This window comes from Macrosteles quadrilineatus, unplaced genomic scaffold, assembly GCF_028750875.1.
Source record: "Macrosteles quadrilineatus isolate MER2022 unplaced genomic scaffold, UCM_ALF_1.0 Scaffold_9__3_contigs__length_116548681, whole genome shotgun sequence".
NCBI lineage: Eukaryota > Metazoa > Arthropoda > Insecta > Hemiptera > Cicadellidae > Macrosteles > Macrosteles quadrilineatus.
This window is the reverse complement of record NW_026542602.1, coordinates 115,930,274-115,946,176: the sequence shown is the minus strand read 5'-3', so window position 1 is coordinate 115,946,176 and position 15,903 is coordinate 115,930,274.

Below are 15,903 nucleotides of genomic sequence, written 5' to 3'. Positions count from 1 at the left end.
TTTTATAATTATTTTACATTTTTAAATGTAATCATAGACTGAATCTTGCATTGGTGCAAACTTGCTATATAAATTATTTACGGGTATATAAAAACTTAATATTAAAACAGTGAGTTATATAAAAAGTGATCTCAGTGGACAGATCTCTGCAAGTATTTTTATATCTATAGAAGTGATTTTTTTTCTATTTTAAAGTATGTATATTAGCGTATGTATATATTTTTATATTTATAATGATGTATATAATTGGAAATCCTTTAGAATTTTTCTTTTTTTCATATAAGTTTGCCAGTTGAGAATTCATTATAATATGTAGGCGTGTTGACATTTTTGCTAAGTTACTCCGTTTTGATTATGTTTTTAATGCCATTTTTAACAATTTACCAAACATAATTCTTTTCAAATTTGATTTAAAAAATAAAGAAGTTATTTATAGATAACTGAAATGAGCTCGTCAGTAGCCTTATGATGACTAAAATTAATAAGCATATATTGGTTTGACTGAGTATAAATAAAAATTGCCTACGGTTATACTTAGAAAACAATTCTCGATATTAAAAAAATGTAATGTTATATTCCAAATGATCTATTTTTATACAGGTTCACTGTGACTCGGTTTAGTTGGATAACTTAGTGATTACCCAAATTTTACGTGCTCGCACTAGTATAATTGGAATATCGGTAGCCTATAGTAAAAAATACGTTTTCCAACACTATTTGATATAAATCAACACATATACTGTAAATTAAAGGTATTACACTGGCGTTTGATTTTAACCAGTTACACTGTTCATCTTCAGACCCAATCAAACACTAGTGGGCTTGATGAGACTGGTTTAAATGGAAACTGTATAACACTGTAACACCATTATATATTTACGGTCTGGCAAAATTTTCAGTACCTATAAGCTATATATACAGGGTATTTGGTAGTTAGTATCAAAGATTTTAATTTTTATGCCATTATTACGCACGCAAATTGCAATAAAAGTACACAATTTTTATAGGTATATCTCACTCCTACTTCCGGCAACAGCCGTTTTTAGATTTTTCTAACTTTCTTGACATTGCCTAATAAAATCTAATTTTTCTCAATTCGTAGCCAATATATTAATATTTTTTATGAATTTTTTCTATCAGAAAAATGATTGTTTGCTACAGCCAAATCCATGTAACACCTTGTAAATTTGACTTGAATAATATTTCAAACAAGAACACATTTAGTGAAAAAAGTGAGTAAAGCTAGCGACAATAAGTAAACTTGTAGAATATAATATTTTAGTATAGGTAGCTCAAACTAGTCATAGTGCGTTGAATACCAGGTAAAAGTAGAGTATTTTATAAATAAACAAGTTAGAAGTAGGCCTACTGTAATCAAAAGAAGAAGATACTATATGCAATTTAAGTTATTTTACCAAACAAATTTAAATACAAGGTAATATATAATTTAATTTAACTGAAAACAGACAAAAATCATGGAAAATTGCATTAAGAATTTTAAATATGTGGTTAAAACTTTGTGTTCTTCAGCTTTTCTTTATTGCTGCAACTAATCTTAAAGGAAAGGGTTCCTCTCAACGTTTCCACAGCTACTGTTAATTTATCAGCTACTCTTAACCTTATTCATAGGTAGTTAGTATACAATTCACTTTCAAGAAATCCCCAAACAAAGAATTCTATAGGCATAACTTAAGATCAGGACATCTGGCTGGCCATGCAAAGGGAAAAAATCCAGAAAACCAATTCTCTTACCTCATTAGTTTAATTAAGAGGAGTGCTAACCTTTTGATACTTTATTTAATATATACTTTCTATTTAAGTTTGACCTAAATGATATTACCTTGTATTTTAAAATTTGTGTTTTCGTAAAACAGTTCAAATTGCAAAAGAATGCCAAGTATTTTTTAAAAATAACAACTAACTTGTGTTTTTTATAAATACTTTTACTATTGTCTGGTATTCAATGCACTACGGCCAGTTTGGGCTGTACTACAATATTCGATTTTACAAGTTTACTTGGGGTATCTATTATACAGGGTGAGTTTCTACTGACCGTGTTAACTTCGCCACTAGGTTCTACTCACTAAAAGGAACAAAAAAGTTCATATAAACCCATGTCCGGTTTTCAACCGTTTGTCTGTAATAGGGGATTTTGTGTTTTTCTTATTTTATTAGACTTTGCTCCACAATTTATGTAATAAAAACTTCACCAATTACGTTAGAGAGTTACAGTTAAAATGATTGGAAAGAATATTAAATTTGCTATAAATTAAAGGTTTCATTCAACAATTATACCATTACATAGTCCACGTTATATCCAAAATAAATTAAAAATGTCATTAAATTAATTAATTACGAAAATGTTCATGAGCCCACTTTGATACATAAACCTGCATTTATGCAATGTTGAAATGCATAAAAAACTTGGTCATTTAATAATCTTTCAAATGATATGCTATTCTATACTATTATTGATATAAACCAGTGAGAAATTACTAATAAACTACAATAAAACACGGTTTACAGATTTTGTTTTTGCACAGTTTTACTGTTGATAATAATTACTGTATACTCCATGTTGTATTTTATTGAACAATCTGATAAGATTTGTACATTATTTTAACTTTTAAATATTTATTCAAATTATCTGAATTAATAAAATGTATAAACTCAAGGTTTTTCACATTTTCAAAGATTTAGTGTGTTTGATTCTTAAATGCTGTATAATTAGTTTTACCTTGTGCTTGATTAAGTCAGCTTTTATTGATTTGTCATCTATAGCTAGATAACTCAGCTGCTTAAACATACCTTGTTGAGTAATTTGCTGTTTTAACTTTATATTTCCAAGTCAATTAAGAATTTTTCAACATTTATTAAACTATGGAGCCTTTTACCAATCAAGAGTATGCCAACATGATGAATACAGTAATTATTATTAACAGTAAAAACTGTGTCAAAACAAAATCTGTAGACCGTGTTTTATTGTAGTTTATTAGTAATTTCTCACTGGTTTATATCAATAATAGTATTGAATAGCATATTAGTTGAAAGATTATTAAATGGCCAAGTTGTTTATGCATTTCAACATTGCGTAGATGAAGGTTTATGTATCAAAGTGGGCTCATGAAAATTATCGTAATTAATTAATTTAATGACATTTTTACTTTATTTTGGATATAACGTGGACTATGTAATGGTATAATTCTTGAATGAAACCTTTGATTTATAGCAAATTTAATATTCTTTCCAATGATTTTAACTATAACTCTCTAAAGTAATTGGTTAAGTTTTTATTACATAAAGTGATACAATCAAATTTTATGTAAATGGTTATTTAACCAAATGAAATTATAGACATATGGCACATCAAAATGAAACTCAGAGTGTGTAGATTTGCCAAAAAGTATTGGTATGAATGAATTATCTTCGATTTCCAAAGGGCTACGCCTTACACCTTATTCGATTAATTTAGTGAACAACAGCTGGTCAATGCAATTGACATTAGTTGTTTGTTTACTTATATTATTATTTACTTTTATGTTCTTAAAAGAGGTGCGGTAAATGAACACTGATGCTATTTCTAGCTGGTTGATACAAGTGAGTGCTTTAGGGTGTTTAAAAGACAATGCACATGAGATGAACAATACATGTCTCTTGGTCGTTCAAGAGGCCGTCACCGATTTGTATCAGGACTTCGTGAAAGAGGGCAACGAGTTCAGGTACAGACCTCGCTTCCGCTCGTTGCACAACATTCACCTGCGTGATGTAAAAACGCTCTTACTACACTTGTAAGGTAAATAGCTATTAATGTTTTATTTGAATTTATAAAATCAAAACGAGAAAAATTTTTATACCATAATTTATTTAGTTGAAGATTAATGTTTAAATATTACTACTTCATTTTGTCAACGGAGAGGCATGATTAGGGAGCCTTCCCACCTTAAATCCTTCATTTAAAATGTCATGTAGTGAGAATTTGTATGTCATCAAAAAATTAAATAAAATTAACAGGCATGTATTGGTTTTGCCACAGATAGAAAACCTGATTTTTAATTGTACTTTATAAAATACTAGCTGGCCCGACAGACGTCGTCCTGTCCTGATGTGGTTTTATGTCAAATGCTCGTTCATTTTCAAGATGAGCTCGTTCGCATGGCTCAATCACGTCCTGGTTTAAGTTTGTTCGCTATGCTCACTCACCTTTAGGTTGGAGCTCGTTTCCTGCGCTCACTTGCCTTCATGTTAGCTCGTTCGGTACGCTAACTCTCCTTCAGGTTGAAGTTTGTTCGCTACGCTCACTCGCCTTATGGTTGCAAATTAGCTGTTGTCATAAATTTAAATAGTGCTGCACCTTGTTCGTAAACCTATTAAGTTTTTAATGCAATTGAACATCACAGAATCAAATAGTTTTTTTTTTTTTGAACCAGCTGTTAAGATTTTTTAATTCTATTTAAATATGAGTACTCATAAGGTTAACATGGGAAACTCCAGAGCCACTGGGGCGGAGCCCTTTTGACGGATCTGCACCAAACTTCACACAAACCATCCTTGAATAATGCTTAATAATGCCTGAAAGTTTCATTACAATCTGTCGAGCGGTTTCGAAGTCCATAAAGGACAAACAAACAAACTAACATACATTGGATTTTATATAGATGAATTCTAATTCAAACAATTTATAATGTTACATTTAATTGTGTTTTTTATGATTTAACTAGCTGTACCCGCGGGCTTTGCCCCATTTAACTTTATAAGTGAGCTCGTTCGCATGGCTCAATCACGTCCTGGTTGAAGTTCGTTCGCTATGCTCACTCACTTTTAGGTTGGAGCTCGTTTGCTGCGCTCACTTGCCTTCAGGTTAGCTCGTTCGCTACGCTAACTTGCCTCCAGGTTGAAGTTCGTTCGCTACACTCACTCGCCTTTTGGTTACAGATTAGCTGTTGTCATAAAATGTGAAAGAAATAATAGTGCTGCACCCTGTTGGTAATCCTTGTAACTTTAATGCTATTGAACATCATAGAACAGAACCAACTTGTTTTAATTGAAACAGCTGTTAAGATTCATTAATTCCATTTAAATATGAGTACTCATAAGGTTGACATGGGAAATTCCAGAGCCACTGGGGTGGAGCCCGAGAGTCCGATCAGAATTAAAAACAGCTTAGTTTTCCTATTTAATGCCTAAAGAATCAGTGTACCAAATTTCAGCCTCCTAGGTAAATGGGAAGTAAGAGAATTAGTGATGAGTGAGTCAGTCAGTCAGTGAGGGCTTTGCCTTTAAGGGTGTCTCACGAGAGGTGTCTCGAATTGATTACGGAAAAACGGCTTAACGTAAAAGGATGAAATAAAATTATTTCCCACTAAATCGACCCCAAGGAATAACACAAAAATATTTTTAACTTTTTCCCAATACAGGGTGTGCCAAAAACTGAGGGTCACTAGTTCGAATCTCGGAATTTTCAAATGTAAACATATGTCATGTTATACATCATTTTAAAGGTATTTGATAGACAAACATTTTGGTGAAAACAGAAATTAGTTATCTTTTTCCGTTTCAAAATAGCGGCAGTTTTTTTGGAAAAAATCTATATTTTTTTAATACTCTGTGTTTCCTATACCAATGCGTTTATCCCTTCTCCGGTTGAATTTTCTTACTCGTTATGAAATTAGCTTTACTTTGATATGCTACAAGTAACGGTTTTTTGAAATTATAAAAATTCCAAAAAAATCTATTTTTGAAAATTTGCAAATGCTCATTTTTCAAAAATTTCAAATAGCAACATATGTCAAGTGGCACATCATTTTATAGGTTTTTTAATTCCTAACAACTTTGTAATTTACACTTACTTCGTACCTCTTTTAGTTTTTGCGTAAATAACAAAAAACCTAATTTTCCTATATCAAATGCATGTTATTTGGGTTTAACACTAAAGGCCCAATTTGATGAAGTGTTAAACCACGTCAAATCCAAATTACATGCATTTGATATAGGAAAATTAGGTTTTTTGTTATTTACGCAAAAACTAAAAGAGATACGAAGTAAGTGTAAATTACAAAGTTGTTAGGAATTAAAAAACCTATAAAATGATGTGCCACTTGACATATGTTGCTATTTGAAATTTTTGAAAAATGATCATTTGCAAATTTTCAAAAATAAATTTTTTTGGAATTTTTATACTTTCAAAAAACCGTTACTTGTAGCATATCAAAGTAAAGCTAATTTCATAACGAGTAAGAAAATTCTACCGGAGAAGGGATAAACGCATTGGTATAGGAAACACAGAGTATTAAAAAAATATAGATTTTTTCCAAAAAAACTGCCGCCATTTTGAAACGGAAAAAGATAACTAATTTCTGTTTTCGCCAAAATGTTTGTCTATCAAATACCTTTAAAATGATGTATAACATGACATATGTTTACATTTGAAAATTCCGAGATTCGAACTAGTGACCCTCAGTTTTTGGCACACCCTGTATTGGGAAAAAGTTAAAAATATTTTTACGTTATTCCTTGGGGTCGATTTAGCGGGAAATAATTTTATTTCATCCTTTTACGTTAAACCGTTTTTCCGTAATCAATTTGAGACACCTCTCGTGAGACACCCTGTATATAGATTTACTAAAAGCAGTATATCAACGAGGGATGTAATATAAAGTATCGTATCTAAAATCATCCATTTTCCTATACATTATGAAATGAAATGAAATGAAATGAAATGAAAAAGTGCTTTATTGTACAAATTACATAATAGTCTACCTCCATATATGTACAACATATACAACTCTAACTTGCACATAAAATAAAATACATAAGGTACTGCTAAAAATAAGAAACTAACACTTACTAAACAATGGTCAATGTTGACCGTCTGTTTGGTTGGCAACATACATACCTTCTCCTTAACAAAAAAAAAAAAAAACAAAAACAATTCCCACTTTACAGTAATATAAAAGAAAAAACAATAATTTATACACTTTGAACTTCATTTACAAAAACATTTTTTTTTTTTTTTATATATATATATATACATAAGGAAAAAAACAATTAAATAAGTAACGTCTAAGTATGGTATATGCAGCAGAGAGTCGTATTAAAAATTAAATTCTTGGATTAAATCCCATCTATAAAACCAAGCCTCCCTTAAAAATTTACAGAAAAAACTCCAATCCTTCCCATTTAAATATGAAATAAACTCAGCTTGAGCCAAGAAATGTCTACCCAACCATTTAAATCTAATGTTTTTTAAAATTGGACATTCTGCTACAAAATGAAATACTGTTTCATCTTGATTTAAATTACAAAGGGAGCAAAGCCCACTTCCATCATTCCAAGGTTTATAATTCAAATGAATCAGCTGAGCTCTAGCCTTAATAAGCCACGACACAAGTCCAATGTCAGCCTTATCAGTCAGCAATGTCCTGCCGCCGCGGTCAAGGTCAAGGAGCAAGTACTGGTCTCGATATCGCGCTGTCATCGCTTGCCCTACACAAAAACCACGCCATCGCTCTCTCTCGCACTCGACCACTGTCGTAAGCTGCGCCACTACCCGCTCCCTCTGTTGTTCCCACGACTTAAAATCAATCTCAATATCGAACTTCTTACCAAGTAATTTCCAGAGTGAAATACAACCAACATTCTTTGTAATAATTTCTCCTAACAAAGCTCTAGGCAAACGATCTGTTGACATTTTAAACATGATTTTCTTTAAATAATTTATATTTTGACCTAATGTGAATAAATGCAATTTTTCAAAATTTGTCTCTAAATACAAAACATAGTTTTCGGTATTTCTAGGCAATTTTAACAACTTTTTAATGAAATTCCTTTGAACGGCTTCTACCTGTGCACTTTCGTAACAACCCCAAACTTGTGCACTGTAACACAAAATGGATCTAATAATGGAATTAAAACAAGTACATTTAGAACTGAAAGAAGCAGTCCTACAATTTAACAATCTTGACCATGATGAGCTTATAGCAAACTTTGCTATTCTAGATTTCTCCTTAAAATGTGTTTCCCAGGATAAGGATGTCGTAAACAAAACACCTAAATATTTATATTCATTTACAATTTCTACAGGATTCCCCTTATAAAACCACTTACAATTTTTATCCAATTTCCCCCCTTTCCTAAAAACTATTATCTTTGATTTTGTTAAATTCACTTTTAAATTCCAATTATCACAATATTTTTCTAAATTTGAAATCATCAACTGTAGACAGGTCGCCGTAGGAGCCAAAAATACTATATCATCTGCGTACATCAACATATTGATTTTCCTGCCTGCACAATGAAGACCTCCCCCAATAAAATCAGGCATGTCATTTATAAATAAACTGAACGCAATCGGAGAGCTAATACATCCTTGCCTCAGACCCACATTTGTGCTGAAAGGTACAGTAACCCCCTCCTTACACCAAACACTTGAAACTGTACCCGTATACATATTTTTTATCACTTCAATCATTTTCGTCGACACACCTAGGCACGATAGTTTAAATATCAAAGCATTCCTATCTATTGTGTCGAAAGCCGACGAAAAATCCACAAAAAATGCAAACACCTTTCCCCTCTTAACATTAAGCTGCAAACTTAAAATAGAATAAAGATTAAAGATATTATCCACTGTTGAATAACCTTGTCTGAAACCTGCTTGAAATTCTGTTAAAAGTTTACGTTTTTCAACCCACTCAGTCAATCTATTGTTCATTAAACTTACAAATATTTTACAAATGCAATCGATGAATGACAAACCCCTGTAATTTTCAACCTGATTAATATCCCCCTTTTTATGTAATGGAAAGATTATGGATTTTTTAAAACTGTGAGCTAAATTGCATTCGAAAAACATTTTATTGTAAACATCTAACAACTTCAACATAAAAACATCAGGAGAATTTTAAAAAAACTCATACGGCACCCTGTCTACACCTGGAGCCTTATTACATCCTACTCCTGAGAGCACGGCTTTTAATTCCAGCAGTGTAAAATTGCAATCAAGGTCATTGTCCTCAACTAGAGGGAGCGCATAACTGACGCAAGCAGACGACAGCGGCGGGTTAAGCAAATTCTGAAAGTGGTTGACCCACTTATCTGGTGCAATGTTTCCCACGCCCTTATCTCGATCCTTTATCTTTAAAACATTCATGGCTTTCCAGAACGATTTTGAGTCCTTCACATTTCTAACGCCGTCGATTAATTGATCAAAATATAGTTTTTTCTTATTCCTACACATCTTTTTGAAATGTCTTTGGCTCTCCAGATATTTTAACTTAACCAATTCAGAGTTAGTCTTACGGAACAAGTTAAGTTGGCGAAACAAGGTCTTACGTACTACTAAACAATCAAAATCAAACCACGGCTGTTTGCTATGTAAAACCTTATCTTTTGGAACAATGCAATTCCCTTTCGCTGCGCTTTTAATTGTTGCAATAATCAGGTCCACATTATCCTGGTTATTATCAGTGAATTCAATTTGAGAGGCATAAGCGCTCAGCTTTTTGCGGAAATCGTCGCAATCTTGTAGCTTCCAATTTAGTTTCGGCAACAAAGGGACCAGACTCCCCCCCCTCTCAGCCACCGCACCAGGACCACCAACACAAAGGCTGACTTCTATTGGCAGGTGATCTGAACCTGGGTATGCCACCACTTTAAAGTCGTGGACCAAGTGCAGACAACCAGCTGAAACCAAAGCTAAATCTATGACTGAACATCCCCTGGAACCGATGAAAGTGTACTCTCCCTCTAAATCACTGCAAGATCGCCCATTTAAAACTGTAAATCCATTGTTTTCACTGAACTCGATTAATTTCCTGCCTCTACTATTTACCTTAATATCTTTGGATTTTCTTTGTTCTGATAACCTATCATTAGACCAGTTAATAGCACCATCAAGCATATCCTTTGTTTCCTGCCCAATGCGCGCATTTAAATCCCCTATAATAATAATATTTTCACTATGAAGATGGTTTACAGTTTCAATTAATCTATGGAAATCATAATCCCAATTATTAAAATTTAAATAAACAGGAATCAGAAGCATACTTTGATCATTTTCTAGTAACTTAGCTTCTACCACAATTATACCATTTACTACTTTAAAATGTAAATTATTTATAAACCGTGACACCGAGTTTAACAACACAACCAGTCCACCGATATATCTACCATAGTTTTGAAATCTAACAGCAAACTCAGAATAAATATTAAAACTCTTAAACTTAGACCCAATCCATTCTTTATCCTCCTCTGAAATAAAAGTTTCCAACAAAATAATTACATCATACCTGTTAATAAAATCAAAAAAATCACAATGATTGCTAATAGCTTTTAACCCACAAACATTAAAAGATATAATTTTAACTAAAAAACCTGAACTGTCCTCATTATTTGCTCGTCCATGTCTTCGGAGGTTGGAGTCGTCCCCTCACACCTTTGCCTTGGCTCTCCCCGCCGACCCTCGTGCCACCACCTCTGCTGCTGTTGGTGCCTTTGACGTCGCCGCCGCCTCTGTTGCTGACGTCATCTCTACCACCGTCGCATCTTCTGTCAATGTACTCGACTTAGATGTCGCCACCAATTCTGCCGCCATCACACCTCTGTCACTGTCACTTTCACTTGCCCTCGTGGACCCTCTTCTCTCGCGTTTACGTTTCCCTAGGTTTGCCAGAAAGTTTCTAAAGTCCCGGTCGAACAAACTTTGGAGTTTATCCGCACCATCCTCCTGACCAGCCCGAAGCCGACCCTCATCCCACGTGAAGCGGCACCCCTGTACTTCCAGATGGTCAAACACCAGCGGCATCTTGATTTTCCCTGCCACTCGTTCCACTTCCTTTCTCACATCCATTAGCCGCGCACGTTTAAGACGTACTTCAGCGGGATAGTCCCTGTGCACCACGTACCCGGTCCCCTTTAGCCTACTCACGCGGGACATCAAATAGTCAATCTCGGAGTCCGACGGGAAGTGTGCGATAATTGCAGAACCTTTTTTGCCAAGGAGATGCGCCCTATTAATCCACAGATTTCCCTCCGCCCCCATAACCTCCCTACAGAACTTATCTACGACTTCCCTAAAGTCTTTAGTGTTTTTACTCCAACGTAACCCTTTAAATATTAAATTATTGCGGCGAGAACGACTTTCTAAATCGACAAGTTTATTTATTACTGCCCTTTCTTGGGCTCTGAGAGCCTCGATTTCCTCTTTCAAACTTTTATTTTCCTCAGCTAGGCTACTGACTTGATCTGAGAGATTAGTTACATCGTCTTTAGAAGCTAAGTTAGAGACTAAGTTAGAAAGTTTGCTGTCCAATAGAGCACTAATATCATCCAGTAATTGTCCGCGGGTAAGGTTACCCAGGGTTTCATCACCACCAACCATGTCAGTGACGGCGTCGTGTACAGTACCTGGCGATGTGGATGACGGACGGGTTCGTTTGACCGCAGGTTTCACACTTCTGGACACCGGCGTGAAGAACTGGTCAATTTTAGATTCATTCATTAGCACCCGTAGCACAAAAACACACCACTAGAAGACAGTTTGGCACACTCAAGTTCAAAACTACCACTCCTCAGAAACACGTGCAGTACGAAAAGCCTGTCCGAGCAGAACCACGTTGAGTGACCGATATTATACTGACGACAGATGACAACTCTCCTATACATTAATATCAAGTCATTATTTAACCAAAATTTTAGAGTAACCTAAACTTTCTCATTTCTTTTATGATTGGCCAGGAAGTACTCTATAGGCCTACACACAGACAGACACATAATCTTTACACAAACTATTTATTTTAAATGAAATCTAGTTATAATTTTAATGATTTACCTAATTGTACTCAGTATTGGTATTCAAGTCCAAGGTGAGTTGGTATACTATACAGTGCATGACAAAACCTAAACCTGAATAAGACTGGATGTTATATTAAGTTGATTATTCAAAATGTTGACAGCTCCTCCAATTCATAAACCGATTTAAGATGAGAAAAAATAAGATAAGATGCACAAGACTTAAATTTACATGATCAAAAAATGCCAGTGAAAGACATTGAAGATTGGTTAACTTTCCATGCCAAAACCAAACTAATGTTTGGTAATTTGCAATATTTTAAACACTTAGGAATTTGTCTAGCTTTAGCTTATTGAAGAAAATTGCTAAATGAGCTTCAGCTGCAGTACGGTATGTGTGTTTAGTTCAATTTACAACAGAAAAAGATTTATTTGCTGCTGTTTCCATATGTTAAATTTATAGGCTGATGGTTTACCTTATTTGGTAAATTTGATTTTAGCTCATTTTTCCACATCCAAACTTTTACCATTTATTATACAACTCCCAAGAGCGGGAGTTTGTGTTGGCCAACCTTGTACAAGGCATCACAAGTTAAAACCTTTCAGTCACATTCTATGTTTAGACACAAACTAGGCAACAAAATTATAAAAGTGAACTATAGTATGTGAAATGTGACCAATACCGATAGAAATATGTGGTAGATTACAAAAAGAACAATGAAATTGAACCAATATTTTGTGGGCACCCTGTAATAATGCAATTCTGAGAAGGTATTTAGCTAGAATTTTTAAACAGTTTTGGACTTCACATGGTTTTGCCCCATAAACTGTAAGGTCAGGGAAAGTTTTTAAAAAAGGCCGAAAGTCAGGGGAAAATTTTAAAATTAAGTCAGGGAAATTTTCTAAAAACTCAAAGATAACGTTAAATTTGTGGATGATTAGTTGTTTTTAAATTATTTAAGTTCTGAAAAATCTATGGTGTATGTAATTTTTTACCAATTTTGGGGTTTATTTTGAGCTGTAACAGTTTAGAATTTGATTTCTCATTTAGTTTTGTATTAATAAACACCCCTGCCGCAGCAATCCTGCAGTCTAAGCGAATTTCCATTTAGCTTACCTGGCTGGATTTCTACAAAAATATTCCCTTAAAATTTATCAGATTTATATCCTATTCAAATACAAATTTTAATTAGTAGGTTATTTTGGTTTTCTGGCTACAGGGAATGTAAAGGAGTGTTTATTATCAAAATATTGATAGCTCAGTGTGCAATGAACAAATTCGCCAAAACAAAAAAGCAAACCTTCCCGGGTCTAGGTTTTACCGTGAGACCTGAAGTTATAGCTTATTCCCTTTGTGGGAAATTTGTTGAAAGGTGTACGGGGTAGTGGAGACTGTATGAAATAAAAAGAAGATGTTTTTAAGCAAAACATCATAACTTATATCTAAATATTAAGAAAACTGACAATACCTAAAATATAATCGACCAGAAAACATAATTTGATTTATTTTCAAATTATTACTTCAATTTAAGATGTATTTCACCAGTTATAATTATATAATCCTATATATTTTGGTCTAAGAACCTTCAGTGAAATACCAGCTTTCAATTAAGCTATTAGTTATTCAAATCGTACAAGTTTCAAGCAAACGCAAAATGAACATCCAACATAAAAATTATTTTTCATAAGGTTTTTTTACGATTAAAAATCAATAGCTTCAGTATTCTTGTTGTTTATATGTTTTATACTCAAAATAATCAGATAATTATAGGCCTGTTTGAATCAGTTAAGCTCAAGATACTGTAATACTCAATCAAAAATCATAATTTTTTATTATTTTCGGATATTATATTTATTTTAACGCTGCGGAGCAGCATGGGTCCTCTAGTCTTATATAAATTTAAAAAATTTGGTTTTTCTTTTCCGTGTTCGTTTCGCTCTTCTACCCTACCAATTTTCATGATTAATTGAAGGTATATGCATGCACAGATTTGCCATCAAGCATCGGCATATATTTATCTATTTTTTTTTCTCGTGTCTACGCCAGTGGCATTTTTGTAATGATGTCAAAACAATTTTAAGGGAAAGCGGTCCAAACCCATTAAAGTTAATCCATAATCCCACTCGGCTTATAGGTAAACGAAATTTGCTCTCCATGTATTTATTATGGAAGTTAAATTTGGTTTCTCTTTTACGAGTTCATTTGGCTCTTTTTTACCCGACCAATTTTCATGACTGAGGTCTCAAATTGAAGGTATATGCGCACACGGATTTCATTTCATATAACTTTATTTATTTAAGTACAATACATGAATACAGGAATGGTGTCAAGAGTAACTTAATAAAACTAACATAACTAAAATACTCATCATTATCATGCATGGCGTAACAACATACCATCAATATTAATAGCTTTTCAGATCTAATAAATTAAAACAAGCAGTGCAATATGAAAGTTTATAGTTGAAAATATCAAAATTAAAATAGTTAGATAAAATTATTTTAAAACCAAAAGTTTCAATTTAAATTAAATATACCCCCGCCGCAGCAAACCTCCAGACTAAGCGAATTTCCATATACACAGCTGGAATTCCACTAAATTATTCCCTTAAAATTGTCAGATTTTTTTCCTATTTAAACATCATTAATATTAATGAGTACTTAAGTTTGCTGCTACAGGGAAGAAAATAGGGGGTTTTTATTGAAATATTAATAGCTCAGTATGAAGTAAACAAAATTTCAAAATTTCATTAATATATGTCCATACACAAGCAAGCTACAACTCTGTATTTATTCTCCATATGAATAACATGGCAATTTTAAATTTACATTATTTTGTGATTTTTTTGTAACCGTTAGGCATGCAATAATGCTTCAATATACTAAATTATTTGTTTTTTTGTGCTCTACAAAATGGTTTAGAAAGAAATTGCAAAATTTTATGTTTTCAGGGTGAAAAATTAGAAAAACCCATTTTTACCCCATAAAACCCCCCATAAACCCCTGTTCCCATAGTCCGATCATGCTAGTTCGCGAACTCGTTCGAATAAATGTAGGTTTTTACACGTTTATACCAAATTTCATCAAAATCGGATCATTTTTGCTCGAGTTATCGCGCTAACGGACACATATCTAATATATAAAATTCTCGTGTCACAGTGTTTGTCTGCAAACTCCTCCGGAACGACTTCACCGATCGTAATGAAATTTGGTGTGTAAATTCTGTAGGTATGCGAATCGGACGTAAACTATTTCCCGTTTCGAAATTCTTAAAAGGGCTCCGCCCCAGTGGCTCTGGAGTTTCCCATGTTAACCTTATGAGAAATGGAATTAATGAATCTTAACAGCTGTTTCAATTAAACAAGTTGGTTCTGTTCTATGATGTTCAATAGCATTAAAGTTACAAGGATTACCAACAGGGTGCAGCACTATTATTTCTTTTACATTTATGACAACAGCTAATTTGCAACCAAAAGGTGAGTGAGCGTAGCGAACGAACTTCAACCTGGAGGCGAGTGAGCGTAGCGAACGAACTTCAACCTGGAGGCGAGTTAGCGTAGCGAACGAGCTCCAACCTAAAGGCAAGTGAGCGCAGCGAACGAGCTCCAACCCAAAGGTGAGTGAGCGTAGCGAACGAACTTCAACCAGGACGTGATTGAGCGATGCGAACGAGATCATCTTGAAAATTAAACGTAACGGTACTTTCTTTCCATCGGTCTGTCTTAGGGGAAACCTATAACTTAGGCGATACGAAGTTCGCCGGGTCAGCTAGTATAAATATATATATATATATGAATTTGAACGGATGGTGTTTTTGGCCTCTGGGGACCTCAAAACAAAAAACTAAATCGGTCCCGGGTCCAGGTCTTACCATGAGACCTACGGTAATAGCTTATTCCCTATATGGGAAATTCGCTAATTATTCCCTATATGGGAAATTCGCTAAAAGCAATCAATAACTAAATACTTATAGAACTAAAACTTTTCAAAGGAGTACATAACCTTGTTGATAAGAAACTTTTTCAATTTTGATTTAAATTTAATTTTGGAAGTTTCTAATTTGATTTCTTTTGTAAGTTTATTATAAGATTTGCCATCAAGCATCAGCATATATTT